Source organism: Stomoxys calcitrans, chromosome 3 (assembly GCF_963082655.1).
Source record: "Stomoxys calcitrans chromosome 3, idStoCalc2.1, whole genome shotgun sequence".
NCBI lineage: Eukaryota > Metazoa > Arthropoda > Insecta > Diptera > Muscidae > Stomoxys > Stomoxys calcitrans.
The window spans coordinates 121162481-121183768 of NC_081554.1; the positions used below are offsets into that span (position 1 = coordinate 121162481).

The window sequence follows — 21288 nt, forward strand, 5'->3', positions numbered from 1 at the left end:
TGGTGCAACAGTCGGAAAATTTAGCTTAAACGAAGAAACTTTCCATAATGGATTGAGGCTAATAGATTTCGTAGCGGCAAAGAACATGGTAATAACAGCATCAGATTTCAACATTAAAGGATTCACACGGCCACATGGTTATCACCTGGTCAAAACACAAGAAACCAAATTGATCATGTTGTAATAGATGGAAGGCATTGATCCAGCGTGTTAGATGTACGATCGATCCGAGGAGCGAACATAGATTCGCATCATTACCTTGTTGCAGCAAAGGTTCGCACTGCGCGGAAGCTTGACATGGAACAGCTGCAAACACAACAGATGGCAAGGGCATACTTCAATCGACTGGCATAATTTCAGGATTCCGAAAGCACTCCTTGTCCCGATGATATACCGGCGCGGTGGCAAACCATTGCCCACTCAAAAAACCCATGGTACGACCAAGAGTGTCGAGACGCTACTGAAGCCAAAAAAGTGGCATACAGAGCAACACTGCAATCAGTAGCAACGCACCAGATGAAGAAGAGATATCAGGAAAAAAGGAGAAAGGAGAAAGGGAAAAACGTGTATTACGCTGAAAGAAGAAGGAAATGGAAAGACGTGAGGGTGAGCGAATTGAGATGTACAGAAATCAGAATAAAGTCCAGAAATTATACCAATAAATCAAACATCAAACCGATGGCTTTGGTACAGGCACATTCTTCTGCAGAGACAAAGAAGAAAATCTAGTAACTGATACAGATAATGTGCTGAGGATTTGGAAATAACATTTTACACAGCTGCTAGTGTCCGACGATGGAGGCGAAGAGGATACGGCAGAACCAATCCCTGATGATGGTAATAGTGACCCGACTGAAGAACAACTAGGCAACAGGAGCCGACGGGTTACTCACTGAACTATTTAAGACCGGAGGCGACACGCTTATAAGGCGTTTGCGGATATGCATCAGCTTGTCTGCGCACTCTGGCTAGAAAAACGCATGCCCGATGATTGAAACCTCAGCAAACTATGTCCCGTACACAAGAAAGGAGACAAGACGGAATGCTAGTGTCCGGCGATGGAGGTGAAGAGGATACCGCAGAACCAATCCCTGATGATGGTAACAGTGAGCCGACTGAAGAACAACAAGGCAACAGGAGCCGACGGGTTACTCACTGAACTATTTAAGACCGGAGGCGACTCGCTTATAAGGCGTTTGCGGATATGCATCAGCTTGTCTGCGCACTCTGGCTAGAAAAACGCATACCCGATGATTGAAACCTTAGCAAACTATGTCCCGTACACAAGAAAAGAGACAAGACGGAATGTGCTAACTACAGAGCGTACTGTGTGAAAGATTAAAACCTAAAGTCAACGAGATAATTAGGCCCTATCAAGGCGGCTTTGGATCTGGTAAATCCAACCTCCTGGAAAAGACGCGAGAAAGACAACTCACCACCTACCATCTCTTTGTTGAATACAAAGCCGCTTTCGACAGATCTATACTTTCAAGGGTATTTCAAGCAATGTCTGACTTTGGTATCACTGCAAAATTAATAAAACTCGAATACACTTCCCTCAATAAGAATAGTAAAGAATCTCTGAGAAACATTCAATGCCAAACTAGGTTTTAGACAAAGAGACAGCTTATCGTGTGATATCTTTAATATCCTGCTGGAGAAGATGATACGAGATGCAGATGTGAATAGATATAGCACACTAATCGAAAAAGAGTCAGTGTAAATGGTTCTGGTAGTAAATGGAGATAAAACGAAATGGATGGTATCAACTCCCAAAACGTCCCTGTTTAACCGATCAGATAAAAAAAATGGAGAAAGATGAGAACCACAACTTTGGGATAGTCATCAACTTTGTGCTTGGAGTGTTTGAGAAAAAGATTCTTATATAATGTATGCATTCAGTACGATTTTTATATTCTGATTAGTAGTTTTTGGTCTCTAAAGCAAAAGAGGGGATTGGTTTGCTTGGTAGCTATATTTAATTATGGAGCCATCAGAGCCGTATTCGGCATGAGTAATAGAAGGCAGCAAAGTGCTTTGGATGCAAAAATTTCAGGCAAATAAGATAAAAATTGAGACATTTATATGATCAAAAGGAAGAATTAGAAGATGTGCTTATATGGCAGCTATATTTATCTTACGGGTATTCGAGGACAAAAATATAACTATTTTACCAAATTCTTGCCTGGGGCTCTACAAATCAAATGACAGTTTTGGGTTATAATGAAATCAAAACTAAATTTCAGCCCTACCAGCTTCGTCAATGATATTAAAATTCTATTAAAAATTCCTGTTATTAAAAAAGAAAATAAAATAAAAACTAAATTTAATGTTTTGATATTAAAATTTTGGCTACAGTTGAAATCATGACGCAAGCTACAGAAATAATTTTGATATAAGTCTTTTTAAGTGTATTGTGAAATTTTCATATTTTGTTTACTTGAAATAGCACTGAAAGCGTGATGTCGACCAATACATGATTTGTAAAAAAGAAAAAAGAAAGAAATTAAAAAAAAAGAATGTTTTCGTGACGCGCGTTACAACGCTTGGGCCTGACTCTGCACGTCTAATATTTTATTTAATTTAAATTTGTGGGTTCTATGACTAAGCCAGACAAGGCCATGTAGTTACAAAAATGTAACTAACTCATACTACTCCATTAAAATAATAACTATTTAAATAACTTAAAATATGGAGGAGAAAAATAATTCACAACCAGTAGAAGCGTGCTAAGTTCAGCCCTATCGGATACGAGGGTTGCCTTTTATATTTCGCGATAAGAGTACAAAAACAAATATTAACCATCGAAAATCGCTTTTTTATACCCGCCACCGTCATTCCGTTTGCAACTCATCGAATATCAAATTCCAACCCTACAAAGTATATATATTTCGGATCGTCGTAAAATTCTAAGACGATTTAACGATGTCTGTGTGTCTGTCCGTCTATCCGTCTGTCCGTCCGTCTGTTGAAATCATTCTACAGCCTTCAAAAATTGAGATATTGAGCTGAAATATGGCACTGATACTTCTTTTTGGTGCACGCTTGAACGGGCCAAATCGGACCTTTTTTGGGTATATCTGCTATATAGGCCGATTTTCCGATAAAGGGTCTAATGCCCATAAAAACTTTATTTTTTTCATTCGATTTTGCTGAAATTTGAAACAGTGAGTAGTTTAAAGCTTGCCGACAACTGACTTAAATATTGTTCAGATCGGACTATATTAAGATATAGCTACCATATAGACCGATCTCCCGATAAAGGGTCTGAAGACCATAAAAGCTTTATTTATTACCCGATTTCCCTGAAGTTTAAAACAGTGGGTTATTATATGCCTCCCGACATCTAATCTAAAGATGGTTCAGATCGGATTATATTTAGATATAGCTGCTATAGATATAGATCCCCCGATAAAAGGTGTGAAGGCTTTAAAAGCTTTATTTTTTATCCGATTTCGCTGAAAATTGGAATAGAGGACAGTTTTAAGCCTCCCAACATCCGACCCTAATATGGTACAGATCGAACCATATTTAGATACTGCTGTCATATAGATCGATCTGTCGATAAAGGGTCTGAAGTTCATAAAAGCTTTATTTTTAGCCTCCTAATACCCGACCTAAATATGGTTCAGATCGGACTATATTAAGATATAGCTGCCATATGGAACGATCTGCCTATAAGGGGCCTGAAGCCAATAAAAGCTTTATTTATCACCCGATTTCCCTGAAATTTGAAACAGTGAGTTTTTCTGAGCTTCACGATATCCGACCTTAAATGGTTCAGATTGGTTTATAGTTGGATATATCTGTCAAAAAGACCAATATTTTGTTCTACAAAATTAATTCGTGACATATATATTAGACCACTCAATGTCCGTGCCGAATTTGGTTGCTTAAGTTACCCAATTTTCACCGGATTGTGATGAAATGGGATTTACATATATAACCGAGGTGGTGGGTATCCAAAGTTTGGCCCGGTCGAACTTAATGACTTTTTACTTGTTGTTTTTCAAAATGTTCTCTATTAGAATCTATACACTTTTGCATGCGTTTGAACCAATTGTCGAAGCATTTTTGCCACTCTGATTGAGTTATCTCCAAAACATGCATTCTGAACGCTTCTTCAGGTGTAAAAAAACGTTGACCACTCTTTTTTTTACCTACGGGAATAAAAAGAAGTCACTCGGTGCCAACTCCGGACTACACGGCGTATGACTCATCGAATCGATGTTTTGAGTGCTCAAAAATGCAGTTGTTTGAGTCGATGTGTGAGAGCTCGCATTGTCGTGGTGAAGAGTGATCCGTCTTCGTCGGTTGGTTTTCCTGATTTCTTGGAGGACAACAAATGGTTGTGTACCACTCAGACTTGACTATTCTGCGTTGTTCTAGTGGTACGATTTCGACATGTCCAGTTTTCCGAAAAAAGGCCATCTTTTCCTTGGAAGTGTTTCGTGCGGGAGGAACTTTTGTTGGATTTCATCTTGAAACACCCATACAGTCGACTGCTATTTACATTCGGGCTCATACGCGTAAATCCACTATTCATCACCTGTCACGATAGACGTTTCGAAGCACCGCGATCGTATTTTTGGAGCATTTCTTTCGACCAATCGATACTAGCCTTTTTTTGAGCGATTCACAAATTGTGTGGTAACCAACGCGAACAAATATTTTTTAAGGCTAAATTTTCATGCAATATTGAATGTATGCTCGTCCCACTAATTCCTAAGGTTGTCTCAATCTAACGAGAGGTCACATGACGATCTTGCAATATCAGTTGGTACACAGCATCAATGGTTTTTGGAACAACAACTGATTTTGGACGATCTTCACGAAATTCGTCTTGGAGTGAACTACTACCACGGTTGAATTCACCATACCATCGATAAACACTGGTCCTTGATTGAGCTTCATCGCCAAAAATTGATTTAAATTCATTGATGCACTATTGTTGAGTTAATCCACGCCGAAATGAGTCTTTAAGTTACTGTAAACAACACAAATAGCGCGTTCTGAGTACCTATAACCTCAAAAATGTCAAGCTTTACGATAGAGCTGTCAGCGGGCAGATTGCCACGCAAGTGTTGTTCAATCTCGAAATATTAAAGGCAACCCTCGAAAAAATTGAGGCTTCCAGGGGCTTGAGATTGGTTTATGCAGGTGCTATATCTGCTTATACACCGGTTTGGACCATACTTGTCATGATTGTTGGAACTCATAACAGAACAGAAAATGTCAGCTCAATCGGATAACAACTGCGATTTTCAGGGGCTCGAGATGTAAAATAGGGAGATCGATTTATATTGCAGCTATATCCGGCTATAGACCGATTCAGACTTTACTAGACACGGTAGTTGGAAGTCGTGACAGAACATTATGTGCAAAATTTCATCCCAAAGACTAAAAGTAGCTTTGAGAGCTCAAGAAGTCAAGTCGAAGTTCCACTTTATATGGAAGCTATATCCAAATCTGAACCGATATTGCCCATTTGTAATCTCCAATGACCTACATCAATAAGAAGTATCTATGCAAAATTTCATGCAGCTAGCTTTACGAGTTTGACCGCTATCGTGATTCCACAGACGGACGGACACAAGGACAGGCGGACGGTCGGACATGGCAAAATCGACTTAGAATAGTAAATAGAACGTCTTGTGCAAAATTTTGTAAAGATCGGACCGAAATAGTGGCTACTACAGCCATGAAAGTCCATATCGCATAAAAGATATATATGGGAGCTATATCTAAAACTGACCCGATTTTGATAAAATTAGGCACAAATGTTGGAATATTAAATAGAACGCCTTTCGCAAAATTTTGTAAAGATCGGACCAAAATTATGACTACTAGAGCCTTAAAAAGCCATATCGAATGAAAGATATACATGGGAGCTATATCTAAATCTAATTTCAATAGCGTTCATCCTTTGACCAAAAAAGTGACTTGTGCAAAATTTTACGATAATCAATCAACAAATGAGACCTGTACCTTTATCACAAGTATATCACATATCGAAAGAATAGAACAAAAATTTTGAAGTCGAGAAGCGCAGATTAAGATTTTATTTTAGATTCATGGGTTCTTCGGAGAAACTTCTTAGATTTGAATGTAGTCTACGTTTTTGCTATACGATTGAAAAAAAATCTTCCCTGCCTAATATATATACTTTACTAGCTGAACCGGGCCCGCTCCGCTGCGCCTTCTTTTACTTTATATGGAACAAAATTATCCTTTGAATATTTATTTTCAACAATTAAAGAGCTTTTAGTGAAATACCATTCTACGAAAATAGTATAACAATATAAGTGACTTTATCTGAATTTCATATGATCTTAATTGGACCACGAATTCGCTCGGAGGGTTTAATACCATTCAAAAAAGACTTTAATTTCCGCCGATATTCTTATGATGTCCGATTTAGGAGTGTTTTCGGGGGTGAGGTGGCACCCTAGACACTTGGCCCTGAAAAAATATCAGCATCGTGCTCTTGTCATTGCTGTTTGTGGTCTATATCTTAAAATAAACCGATCTGAACCATATACGACACGGATGCCGAAAAGCCTAACATAAGTCACAGCCTAACTGTGTCAAATTTTAGTGAAATCGCATTATAAATGCGCCTTTTATGGGGCCAAGACTTTAAATCGAGATATCGGTCTATATAGCAGCTATATCCAAATCTGGACCAATTTGGGCCAAGTTGCAGAAAAATGTCGAAGAGCCTAACACAAAGCACTGTTCCAAATTTCGGCGAAATGGAACAATAAATGCGCCTTTTATGGACCCAAAATCTAAAACCGATATATCGGTCTATATGGCAGCTATATCCAAATCTGCACCGATCTGTGCGATGTTGCAGAAGTATGTCAAGGGGCTAAACTTAACTCACTGTCCTAAACTTCGGTGAACACTATTTCCAAATCTGAACGGATCTTATCCACTTTAAGCGAGTAGCACTAACATTTAAATTAGCGTCATCTGGCAGTCTTCAACTGAAATTGTTTGATCCAATTGGATTTAGTTGATCCAATTAAAAACATGCCAACATGAACAGAGAGAGGGCAGAGTGGTAAAAATTAATCATCAGCATGTGTCTTTGTTATGACAACCTATCGGTCCTTTGAATAAAGAAAAATAAAATATAGGAAGGATCTAAAAGCAAAAAATTTGATATCAAATTCTGGGATGGGATTACTAGGAGAGCTGCCCACCCCCAAAACAAGGCAAACGGATTTATAGACCAACCACTACAATGTGGAATTCAAATTAAAGGAATTTGAAAGTAGAAAACGAATCTGATATCCAATTGCGGAACTAAGTGTTTTGTGGGCAACTCCACCACAATAAAACCCCTCAAATCGGACATAATTACCGACCAAGGCAATATGGATCTTAAATGAAAGGTCTTTGGGAATAGAGCACGAAATTGACTTTCACTTTTGGGACCAAGTCTCTTGGGGTCCACCACACCCCAAGAAGGACTTTTACTGATCATTGCAATGTGGGGTTTAAATAAGAGGTACTGGAGTGTAGAAAAATCCATAGGAAAATTGGAATACGTTTTCAACTACAATTACGCAGAAATGTTCAAATTTAGAGTAATTTTCTCCAACATAGCATAATCGGGCGCAGCAGAGCGGGCCGGGCTCAGCTAGTCTTATATATAAAAATGAATTTGTGTTTGTTTGTAGGTTTGTAGGTTTGTTTGAAACGACTGAACCGATTTTCATGAAATTTTCACAGATGGTGCATAATGATCCCGTGGTGAAAATAGGCTACTACATTTTTCGTTATCTGAAGGGGGGGCGGACCCTCCCCCTTACTTTCATTTTCGGAAACGCCAGATCTCGGAGATGGGTTGTGCGATTTAAGCGAAATTTTGTGTCCCCGTTTATAATAACCTAAAAACTAAAATTTGATATCGAAATTTCGGATGGGGTACATAGGGGGGACGCACCACCCCCAAATATATATATGTATATACACTAATCACGACAATGTGGGTCTCAAATAAAAGGTATTTAAGATTAGAAAACGTTTTTTATATCCAATTGTCGGACCAAGTGTTTGGGGGACCACCCCAACCCCCAAAACACCCCTAAATCGGACGTATTTACCGACCATACCAAATGAAAGGTATTTGCAAGTAAAATACGAATATGATATTCAAATGGGGACAAAGTTTCTGGGGGTCCACCCCTTCCACAAAACACCCCCAAACAGGATTTAAATACTGACCATGGCAATATGGGGCTTAAATAAAAGGCATTTGAGTGTAGAATACAAATCTGAAATCCAGATGTGGGACCAAGTATTTGGAAGGCTGTCCCTCCCCAAAAACATCACCCAAAGAAGACAAATTTACGACCATAGCAATATGAAGCTCAAATGAAAGGTCATTGGGAGTATAGCACGAATTTGATATCAATATACGGAAAAGTGTTTAAAGCGCCAACCCACCCCTATAACACCACCCATATAGAAAGTATTTGCTCACCATTGCAATGTGGGGCTCAAATAAGAGGCATTTTAAAGTAGAACACGAATATGATATATGCTTTCAAGGCGAAGTCAATGATCGGCCGCCCCATCCCCCAGAACACCTCCAAACCAGTCATGTTCACCGAATACGGAAATATGGGGCTCAAATGAAAGGTGTTTGAGTGTAGACCACGAATCTGATATCAACATTCGAGACAAACTGTCTAAGGGACGTTCCACCACCATAACAACCCCCAAGATAATTTGGTTCTTCAAGACAATGGTGCTCGATATTGATAGTTTTTGGGGCCCACACCCTAAACCGGACATATTTGCTGACTTTTGCAATAAGGGGTTTTAATGAAAGGTATTTGAGATTAGAAAACGAATTTGTTATCTAATTTCGAGGCCAATGCCATTATGAGGTTCAAATACGTGAGAATCTATATATCAAATAAATGATATATAGATACATGAGAATAGAGCACGATGCTGATATATTCTAAGAGCTTAGTGTTTGGAGGACTGGCCCTCTCCACATATTTACCAACCATGTCAATGTGTGGCTCATATGAAAGGTATATTCGTGCTCTACGAAATTGATACCCATTTCGGGACCAATTTTCTGGGGGTCTATCCCTTTCCCAAAATAAACCACAAACAGCAATTATTTTCTGACCATTGCAATATGGGAGTCAAATAATGATATTTGGGAGTAAAATACGAATATCCAAATGTGGGACCATGCATTTGGGGCACCGCTCTTTCCCCAAAAACCTCCAAAAGCGTAAAAATTTGCCGACCATGGCAATATTTGGCTCAAATGATGGGTATTTGAGATTAGAAAACTCATTTTATAACCAATTTTGGGGCCAAGTGTTTTGGGGATACCTCAACCTATGAACTCGCCATTGGCAATATGGGGTTTAAATAAATCGTATTTGAGACAAGAGCACGATGTTGATATTTTTTCAGGGCCAAGTGTCTTGGGTGCCACCTTACCCCCGAAAACACTCCTAAATTGGACATCATGAGAATATCGGGTGGAAATAAAGTATTTTTTGAATGGCCTTAAACCCTCCGAGCGAATTCGTGGTCCAATAAAGATCATATGGAAATCAGATAAAGTCACTTATATTGTTATACTATTAGTCAAGCGATTTGCATATACTATTTTCGTAGAATGGTATTTCACTTAAAGCTCTTTAAATGTTGAAAATAAATATTCAAAGGAAAATTTTGTTCCATATAAAGTTAAAGAAGGCGCATCGGAGCGGGCCCGGTTCAGCTAGTAAATTATATATGTATATTCTTGATAGTCTTGAAATTCAAATAGCCTATTTGTCGACGTCGAACGCAAGCGTTCGTTCGGCCTGCAAACGAAAAAAATCTGATCTGGGTTTGAGTATCTAATTTTAAACGGAGAATTTATCGAGCGACAAGCCGAACGAAAACGTAAGAATTCCCATACAAAAATGGGTTCATGTGTATCGCAATAGTTGTCAACAGTGCGAAGCATATGTCAAAACCAGTCACTTGATTATTTGCTTTCGAGCAAGAATTTTTTTGCAAAAATGGAAGCAAAAAACAATTGATATTATAAACTTATACAAGTGTTAACATTTAAGATCCTTAGATCCACTTTTTGGTGTAAAAGTCACTTCGTTCATGGTAAACCCCTCAAGGACTCTGTCTGAAGTCAAGTCTGAAGTCATCTCTTGTGTCTCTTCCATTTGGCAGAGAATGTGAGCGCGTGAGCGTAGGAAGGCGAACACTTAAAATACTAATTTTTGGTTAGCATGCCTGTCTATGACGCTAAACGTCTCGGTTCGAATTATGACGAAAACACCAGAAAAAAATTTATATCAGTGATTACCCTCAGTATTAGGCGACATTTGTGAGATACTTTGCCATGGAAAGAGTTCTTCTCAAAGAGATGTTGCACTGCGGTACGCCGTCAGACTCGACAATAAAAAGGGTGCCCCCAATCATTGACTCTAAACTTGCATCGGACAGCACTCATTAATATGTAAGAAGTTTGCCCCTGTTCCTTAGTAGAATATTCATGGACGAATTTGCATTTTGCAATTTGAATTGCAAATTTCGAATGGTCTGTCAACTAGCAGTTAATATTAGTAGGAATGCAGTAATGCGCATTGTTTGAAAGTATTTTGCGCTATACAAAATATCCATCATAAAATAGATATTCATATGTGCGAAAACGACACGACAAATTTTTTGATTTTCAAGAAAAGACCACATCAAATTGCAAATAACATGTATTACTTTTAAGAATAATAGGTACTATGTAGGCAAGCTTTATACTAGTCACAAATTCTTGCCTAAATTTATTATAAAAGATGCAATTTCGTCGTAAACAAAGTCCCAATGTTTTTCACAAAAGAAGTTTATTTGTCGAAAATTACCTTAATGGTTAGTGAATATTTTTGTCATGTAGCTACTAGAAATTTTGCACAGATATTTCTGTTGATTTAGGTTGTTAGGGATTGTAAATGGGCCATAACGGTTCAGATTTGGATAAAGCTCCTATACAAAGTGGTCTTTCGACTTGACTTCCTGAGCCCATAGAAGCTGCAATTATTATCCAATTTATCTGAAATTACTCGTAGAGTTCTGATGCTACTTCCAACAATCGTGCCCAGTATGGTTTAAATAGGTGTATAACCTTATACAGCTCCCATTTGAACCGATCTCCCGATTTGATATCTTGAGCTTCTAGCCCTCTTCGGCCCCTAGAAACTTTAATTTTTGCTTCGTTTGGGCGATATTGGGTTCGTAAGGTACAGCTATGAACCTCAACTAACATTATTTCGTCTAAACTTTTAGCAGAATCCATGGTGGTGGTTTCCAAGCTTCGGCCGGCCACACTTTTACTTGTTACTTCTTTGTATCCCCCATATATCAAATTCGTGCTCTAATCTGTAATACCTTTCATTTGAGCCCCATATTTTCATTATTGATTTATATTCCCCTTTGGAGGGCTTTGTAGGTGGGGCGACCCGCTATATACCCCACCTTAAAGAAGAATACCAAAATTCAGTTTTTGAGTTATCCAGATCTAGCGTTTTTGAATATAGGGTAAGGGGAGGGTCCGCCTAATAAAGTTTTGATGTTAGATCTACTTCACTCTATTGGTTTTGGTGGTGGATTGGAGTAGCCAAACCCTTTGCACCAAAAGTAGATATCGAATTTATATTTTACTCCCAAAAACCACATTTGGGCTACATATTGCTATAGTCGGTATATATATGTGGTTAACGGGAAGTTTATGAGGTGAGACGTCCCTGAAACACCTGGTCATACAACAGATATGGCCAAAATTGGATATCAAATTTGTTTTCTACTACCAATTGCAAATTTGGCCCATGATCATTCCACTAAGGAACAGGGGCAAACTTCTTACATATCAATGAGTGCAGTCCGATTCAAATTTAAGCTCCTTTTTAAAGCCGAGTCCGAACGTCATGCCGCAGTGCCACATCTCTTTGGAAAGACGTTTAACATGGCATAGTACCTCACAAATATTGTCAGCTGTTACTTTTAGCTTGCTTTAGAAAAAAAGTGTAAAAAAAGTATATTTGATTAAAGTTCATTCTAATTTTTATTAAAAATGCATTTACTTTTTTTTAAAAAATCCGCAATTACTTTTTGGGCAACCCAATATTTTGAAGGTGGTAATCAAGATCTGGGTTTTTTTAGGGCGTGAGGGAACCCCGACGCTTCGGCTGATATTTTGAGCCCAATTTCGTACTATACTCCTTAATACCTTTCATTTGATACCCATATTGTCCCAATCGGTAAACATGTCCGTTCGGATGGGTTTTAGTATGGGGCGTCCCCCCAGGTTATTTGACCTCAAAATTTTATACCAATATCGTGTTTTTGAGGTAACATAAGGTGGCATGCAAAATTTCGCTTAAATCAGTGACCCATCTACGAGATCTGCCGTTTTTAAAAATGGTGGTGATGGATGGATCACCGTGGGCTCAAACTCTACCATCTGTGAAAAGTTCATGAAAATCGGTTCAGCCGTTTTTGAGTCTAAACGGAACAGACAAACCAACTAACAAAAAAAAAAAAAGAAACAAATAAACAAACAAACAAAGCGCAACGATTTAATTTTTATTTTACCTACCACCATAGGATGGGGTATACTAATCTAGTCATTCCGTTTGTAGCACCTCGAAATATTGATCTAGGACCCCATAAAGTACATATATTCTTAATCACCTCGAAATTCTGATTCGAACTAGCCATGTCCGTCTGTCGTAATCACGATAACGGTCGAACGCGTAGAGCTAGCCGCTTGAAATTTTGCACAGATACTTTATATTGATTTCTGTCGTTGGGGATTGCAAATGGGCCATATCGATTCAGATTTGGAAATCTATATATAAAAAAATCAATTTGTGTTTGCTTGTGTGTTTGTTTGTAAATACGTTGGGCTTTGAACTTGGGACCATGGCCCTTACCCAAAAGTAGCACCAACAAATAAAATTGGACCGATCGGGACAATATGGGACTTAAATGAAAGGTATTCAAGAGTAGAGTACGAATTCCATTTTAAAAGTTGAGTCCAAGTAATTGGGGGCCGCCCTGAACCCAAAACTCCCCAAAATAGATTTATTGGACGATAATAAAAATATGGAACTCTAATGAAAGGTATTTGGGAGTAGATTACAAATATGGTCAGGAAGGAGGAATAGGCTATATAACGCCAAACGCCAAAAACGCCATCCAAAAACAAAATTGACCCGATAGGGTCAATATGGGTATCAAATTAAAGATATTGGTGAGTAGAATACGGATATGGTATAAAAACTTGGGTTCAAGTATCCAAGGCGGTCGCACAACCCCAAAAGTTCCCCAAACAAACATATTTCTCGTACATATCAATATGGGACACAAATGAAAGGCATTCGGGAGAAGATTGCGAATATAACATAAAAAATAATGTCTAAGTATTTGCGGGTGGCCCACCACCAAATGAAAATTTTACTCGATCATAGCTTGATAACACCCAAATGAAAGGCATTTGGGAGTTGATAACGAATATGACATTAAACATTGTGTCCAAGAATCTAGGCGCTTTACCTCCAATGGGTTATTTGACCAGTTAAAACAATGGGGGATCAAATGACCGATATGTTTGAGTAGAGTGCGTCATTCAAATGTATGCTCAAGTGGCAGATGGAGTGTGGCGCACAACCCTCATAAAGACAACCTCCACCAAACGGCTGTATACACCAATCATGACAATATGGGGTTAAATTAAAGGTATAAGGTTATGGACTACGAAGCTGATATCTTCATTCTGCTCATATATCTAGAGGACCACTCACCCCAAAACAGACGATCAATCATAATGACCTAACAGGACTCTGTGTGATTTAATTAATGTGTGGGGATACATACCCCAAAAATTATGACATTCAGCGTAATAGAAGGAGTTGGAAACCCTAACGTTAAGATTGCAACCATTTTTAGCTCATCAATAGGGTACTACATATCGCAGATGAATGGTGCGATTTAAGCGAAATTTTGTGTGCTCTCTTATCACAACCTTAAAACAAAAAATTGGAATCGAAATTTCTGACAGGGTACTTAGGGGGGCCGCCCCTTCCGCAAAACCTACCAAATATATATATCACGCCAATATGGGACACATATGAAAGATATTAAAGATTAGAAAACATATCTCATATTCAATTGTGGGATCAAGTGTGTGGGGGACCAACCCAACTGAGCAAAGTACGGTTAGAATCTGTGTATAACCCGATATAGATTTCATATAAACCGATGGTCATATCTGCCGATTTGACTTCTTGAGTCCTTGGAAGCTGTAATTTTCATCTGTTATGTCTCCCACCAACTGTGCCAAGTACGGTTCAAATCGGTCTATAACATGATATAGCTTCATATAAACCAACCTTCCGATTGAGCCAAATACGGTATGGTGGTTGTCTATGAATGACTATTCATATGACTACCGATTAAATAGTCATCATTTATTTTTTTTTATACCCACCACCGAAGGATGGGGGTATATTCATTTTGTCATTCCGTATATTCATTTTGTCATTCCGTTTGCAACATATCGAAACATCCATTTCCGACCCTATAAAGTATATATATTCTTGATCAGCGTAAAAATCTAAGACAATCTTAACATGTCCGTCCGTCTCTCCGTCTGTCTGTTGAAATCACGCTACAATCTTTAAAAATAGAGATATTGAGCTGAAACTTTGCACAGATTCTTTTTTGTCCATAAGCAGGTTAAATTCGAAGATGGGCTATATCGGATTATATTTTGATATAGCCCCCATATAGACCGATCCGCCGATTTAAGGTCATAGGCCCATAAAAGCCACATTTATTATCCGATTTTGCTGAATTTTGCGACAGTGCTTTGTGTTAGCCTCTTCGACATTTTTCTGGCCCAAATCGGTCCAGATTTGGATATAGATGCCATGTAGACCGATATCTCGATTTAAAGTCTTGGCCCCATAAAAGACGCATTTATAAACCGATTTCAATGAAATTTTACAAAGTGACTTATGTTAAGCTTTTCGACATCCGTGTTGACTTATGTTAGGCTTTTCGACATTCGTGTTGTATATGGTTCAGAATTTTGATGAAAGGTGGTTACATATGTACCCGAGGTGGTGGGTATCCAAAGTTCGACCCGGCCGAACTTAACGCCTTTTTACTTGTTTTTAAATCATATTAAATTTCCATATTAAACAATTTTCTATGGTACCTTTAATTTAAGTCCCATATTGTCCCAATCGGTCCACTTTTATTTTTGGCTGGTACTTTTGGGGTAAGGGGGAGGGTCCTATTGCTCCTTCCGGACCACTCCCCACAATCTGTGAAAATTTCATAGAAATCGGTTTAGCCGTTTTTGAGTCAATACGGAACAAACAAATTTACAAACCCACAAACAAACTAACATACAAACAAACATACAAACTAACATACAAACAAACATACAAACAAACACAAATTCGTTTATATATATATAGATATATCGGGTTGCCCAAAAAGGAATTGTCGGTAATATACAATAGTAGTAATATAGCAGGTGTTGACAAATTGTTTCCAACGGCTTGTGACTCTGTAATTGCATTCTTTCTTCTGTCAGTTATCAGCTGTTACTTTTAGCTTGCTTTAGAAAAAAAGTGCGCGAAATTTTGTTTACATTTGTTTGTTTGGTGTCAATTTTAATATGGGTACCACATGTATTGAAAGAAATTCATTTAACAAACCGAATCAACGCTTGTGATATGCACCTTAAACGCAATGAATTCGATCCGTTTTTAAAACGAATCATAACTGGAGATGAAAAATGGATTGTTTACAACAACGTTAGTCGAAAACGATCATGGTCCAAACATGGTGAACCAGCTCAAACCACTTCAAAGGCTGATATCCACCAAAAGAAGGTTATGCTGTCTGTTTGGTGGGATTGGAAGGGTGTTGCATATTTTGAGCTGCTTCCAAGGAACCAAACGATTAATTCGGATGTTTACTGTCAACAATTGGACAAATTGAATACAGCCATCAAGGAGAAGCGACCAGAATTCGTCAATCGTAAAGGTGTCATATTCCACCAGGACAACGCTAGACCGCACACATCTTTGGTCACTCGCCAAAAACTGAGTGAGCTTGGCTGGGAACTTTTGATGCATCCACCATATAGCCCTTGCACCATCAGACTACCATTTATTTCGATCTTTGCAGAACTCCTTAAATGGTAAAATTTTCGGCAATGATGAGGCTATAAAATCGCACTTGGTTCAGTTTTTTGCAGACAAAGGCCAGAAGTTCTATGAGCGTGGAATACAAAATTTACCAGGAAGATGGCAAAAGGTTATCGAACAAAATGGCAATTATATATTTGATAAAAGTTCATTCTAAGTTCTATTAAAAATGCATTTACTTTCTTTTAAAAAATCCGCAATTACTTTTTAGGCAACCCAATATATTCCCAAATAAATTTCAATTACGTCCCATCCCGATCAGTCCAAGACCGTCTACATGGGGATTGTTTTTGGAATGGATTGGACAACATGAGGCTTGGCTCATAAATTCTACTCCCATATTGTCGCGATCGGTCCACTTTTCAGCGTTAAGAAGTATAAAATTTTATGTGGCATAAGTATTTTGACATTAACCTTTAACCTAACTATAAGGGCAAACAAAGTACACTGCGGTTCACCAGGATAGAACTACTGAAATATTGACTGAAGGACACAACTTATCTAATGATGGGGGAGTATACATACTTGGAATTTATTTTATAAAATTTGTCAAAAGGAGGGTACTCGCTGATATAAATCTGTATAACGGTACTTTATCGTCCTTAATGACGTTAATCAGAATATGTGCTATTTGAAGTGGATGAAATCTGGATAAAACCAAATAAAGTTTTCGCCTACCTAGATCGTCGGAACTATAAACTTTATGAAAGGAGCATTGAAGTTTTAATAAGTAATATTGCATTAAAAATTGGTAGCAAACATTTTTTCGAGTTCACAGAAGGTGATGAGAGTTGGTGTGTACCACTTCGATATATATTTCTACCGGAAAATCGCTAGAAAAATCTCACGAAGCCATAATGTATTGATGAATTTTATTAAAAAAAGGGGAAAGATATGAAAAAATTTCTGATGATGTGCATATACTGCCTTGAACTGCCTAAAATTTGCTTCATTCTACTGCTAAAATTAAGGATTGTCCTACTTAATACAAGTAAATTCGGAAACAAATAAAATCGCGTTAGGTTAAGATACCCACCACCATGGATAAATTAACCATACTCTTTTATAACAATTCTAATACCATATCTTCTAATATATAAAAATCAATTTGTGTTTGTTTGTTTGTTTGTATTTTTGTGTGTTCCTTATAGACTCAGAAACGGCTGAACCGATTTTCTTGAAATTTTCACAGATGGTGCATAATGATCCCGTGGTGAAAATAAGGTACTACATTTTTTGATATCTGAAGGGTGGGCGGACCCTCGCCCCAATTTTCAGAAACCAGATCTCGGAGATGGGTGGTGCGATTTAAGCGAAATTTTGTGTGCTCTCATATAGTACCCTAAAAATAAAAATTTGGAATCCAAATTTCGGATGGGGTACCTAGGGGGGCCGCCCCACCCTAAAACCTACCAAACATATATTTAAACCAAACACGACAATATGGGACTCAAATGAAAGGTATTTGGAATAAGAAAACGTATCTGATATCCATTTGTCAGACCAACTGCTAGGGGGACCACACCAGGTCCCAAAACACCCTAAATCGGACATATTTACCGACCATGGCAATATGGGACTCAAATGAAAGGTATTTGCGAGTAGAATAAGAATCTGATATCCAAATGTGTGACCACGTTTCTGGGGGTCCACCCCTTCCCCAAAACACCCCCCAAACTGACCATGGGAATATGGGGCTTAAATAAAAGGTATTTGAATGTAGAATTAGAATCTGATATCCAAGTATGGGACCAAGTGTTTGGAGGGCCGCCTATCCCCATAAACATCCCCCAAAGGGGACAAATTTACGACCATAGCCATGTGGGGCTCAAATAAAAGGTTTTTGGGATTAAAGCACGAATCTGATATCAATATTTGGGAAAGTGTCAAAAGGGCCACCCCAAGCCCACAACACCACCCAAATAGTAAGTATTTTCTGCCTTTTGCAATACGGGGCTCAAATAAGAGGGTTTAAAAACCGTGGAACACGAATCCGATATATATTTTCAAGGCCAACTCACTGAGTGGCCGCCCATCACCCAAAACACCCCCAAGCCGGTCATGTTTGCCGACTCTGGAAATATGGGACTCAAAGTAAAGGTATTTGGGAGTAGACCACGTATCTGATATCAAAATTAGGGGCCAACTGTCTAGGGAAAGTCCCACCACCATAACAACCCCCAAATAGGACATATTTGCTCACCAAAACAATTTGGGTAGTAAAGAGAGTGGAACTAAATATTTATAGTATTTAGGACCACTAACCCAAACCGGAGATTTGAAACCAATTTTGATATCTAATTTTGAGGCCAATAGCAATATGGGGTTCAAATAAATGATATATAGATATATGAGAATAGAGCACGTTGCTGATATATTTTCCGGGCTTAGTGTTTGGGCGACCACTCTAATCCCCAAAACACCCCTAAATCGGCCATATGTACCGATCATGTCAATGTGGAGATTAAATGAAAGGTATTGGGGGGTAAATCAAGAATTGATACCCACTTTCAGGACCAATTTTCTGGGGGTCCAACCCCTTTCCCAAAATACCCCACTAGCAATAATTTTTTAGTGACCATCGCAAAATGGGGCTCAAAGAAAGGTATTTGGGAGTAGAATACGAATTTGATATCCAAATTTAGGACCATGTATTTAGGGAATCACCCCTTTCTCAAAATACCCCGCAAAGGGTAAAAAATTTTCGACCATGCCAATATGTGGTATTTAAGTTTAGAAAACGAATTTGATAACCTATTTTGGGCCATGTGTTTGGGGGACGCCTCATAGTGTAAACTCCCCTAAACCAATGGCAATATGGGGTTTAAATAAATGGTTTTTGAAAGAAGAGCACGATGCTGATATTTTTTCAGGGCCAAGTGCCTGGGAGACCACCTTACCCCCGAAAACACCCCTAAATCAGATATCATGAGAGTAGCGGGCTGAAATAAAATATTTTTAGAATGGAGTACACCTTACATCCAAACTTAAATTCGAAGACCAATAAAGATCATATGGGATTCGGACAGAGGCACTTATATTGTTAAATTGTTAGTCAAGCAATATACTATTTTCGTTGCATAGTATTTCACTAAAAGCTCTTTAATTATTGAAAATAAATATTCTAAGGAAACTTTTGTTCCATATAAAGTAAAAAAAGGCGCAGCGGAGTGGGCCCGGGTCAGCTAGTCCATAATAATATGGAATTGGGGGCTGGTATGGATCATCATTCAGGTTCCGAGAACTCTTATATAAGATACAGTTTCAGCGAAGTCAGCAAACAAATCTGCTTTTTATGGAATTAAGACCTTAAATTGGAAGATCGGTCTATATGGCAGCTTCATTTAAATTTAGTCTGATCTGGACTATATTCTGGTCGGATGAAGAGAGGCTTAATACAAGTCACTGTGGAGGAATTCTAACGTAATCGGGTAATAAACGCAGCTTTCATGGGCTTAAGTCCCTTAATCGGCTGATCGGTCCATATGGCGGCTATATCTAAATAAAGACCAATCTAAACCATATTTGAGTCGGATATCGGGATGTTTTAATAACCTTACCTTTTCAAATTTCAGCGAAATCGGACAATAATTGGGGATTTTGTGGGCTTAAGACCCTAAATCGGCAGATCGGTATTTATGGCAGCTATATCTAATTATATTTTGGAGGGAGGACGGAAGGCTTAAAATAACTCACTGTATCAAGTATCAGCGAAAATGGACTATAAATGCAGCTTTTTGTAACATTTGACTATTTCAAATTTCAGTGAAATCGGATAATAACTGCGGCCATGGGCTTAAGGCCCTAAATCAGCAGATCGATCTATATGACAGCTATATCTAAGATAGGTTAAGTGGCAGTCTGCCATCAGACTCACTTAGACGTTATCGTCCATTAAGATACCACAGGAACAAAAGAAGGAAGATGCCTTCTAGTTCCTACCGTTGAACCATTCAGATTGCTTTAAAAAGCCCAATAACTTGCGAATGTTCACATCTGCTAAATCAGACAGGTTCTCAAAGAAATGAAAACCTGGGACACACACAAAAGGTGTTCCATAGTCTCTTCTTCTTCGATATCCTCACAGCTTCTGCAAAAGTCATTGCTGACAACCTTCAGTCTGTCAGCATGTTTTACGATTAGACAGTGACCTGTCATGACGGACACAATGACTGAGACGTCTGTTCTAGTCAGTGACAGCAAAGCAGTAGACCTCTTCAATTCTAGATTAGGGCCACATAGTTTTGGAATGCTTACAGCCCCCTCTTGTGTTCAGAAATACGTTCTCCAGGGATTTAATGACGGTCTGGCTGTATGAGAAGATATTTATGCCAATCGTCGTAATGACATTATATCTTAGCCATTCCACCACCTTTGTAATTGCAAGGATCTCTGCTTGATACACACAGCAGTGGTCGGGAAACCTTTTCGATGTGACCAGTTCTAGATCTTTAGAGTACACCCCAAAGCCCACCTGATCATTTAGTTCGGAATCATCCCTAGAGAAGTCTATGTAACTTCTGTTGCCAGGGATTTTGTAGTTCCAATCGGTTCATCAGGAATAGTGTTACAGTAATTTTTATCAAAAATCGGCTCAGGTAGGGTGTAATCCACACTGCCTGGAACATTGGATATTGTATCAAGGATAACAAAGTGTCCGTAACCGCCACATGACCATTGAGAAAGCTCCCTTAAGCTCACGGCAGTGATCGCTACAATTTGGGTAGCCACAATGTCCAGAGGCATAAGATGTTGCATTAAATTCAGTGCATCAGATGGTGTCGTCCTCAGTGCGGCTGCAATGCACAAACAAGCCATCCTTTGGATCCGTTTAAGTATTGAGTAGTAGGTGTGTTTTTGAAGCGCCGTCCACCAGACCACAACACCATATATCATTATAGGTCTGACAACTGCAGTATATACCCAATGCATGACACGCGGCCTAAATCCCCAACTTTTGCCAATGGCTCTCTTGCAGTTGTATAGGGCAAGAGTGGCCTTTCTTTCTCAAGGAGGCAGTACA

The 21288-nt window shown here is 38.6% G+C and overlaps 1 protein-coding gene across 2 annotated transcripts in view; it reads right to left on the reverse strand.

Annotated features, from left to right (window-relative positions):
* LOC106094207 (uncharacterized) overlaps positions 1-21288 on the reverse strand; it is a 201285-nt gene that overhangs the window by 175910 nt on the left and 4087 nt on the right. Inside the window, exon 2 of one of the 2 annotated variants that reach the window (XM_059364957.1) lies at positions 15263-15371. The exons of the other annotated variant lie outside the window; for it this stretch is intronic. The gene's annotated coding sequence lies outside the window, so the exon portion shown is untranslated. The remainder of the gene's footprint in view (positions 1-15262; positions 15372-21288) is intronic. 2 annotated transcript variants of the gene reach the window in all.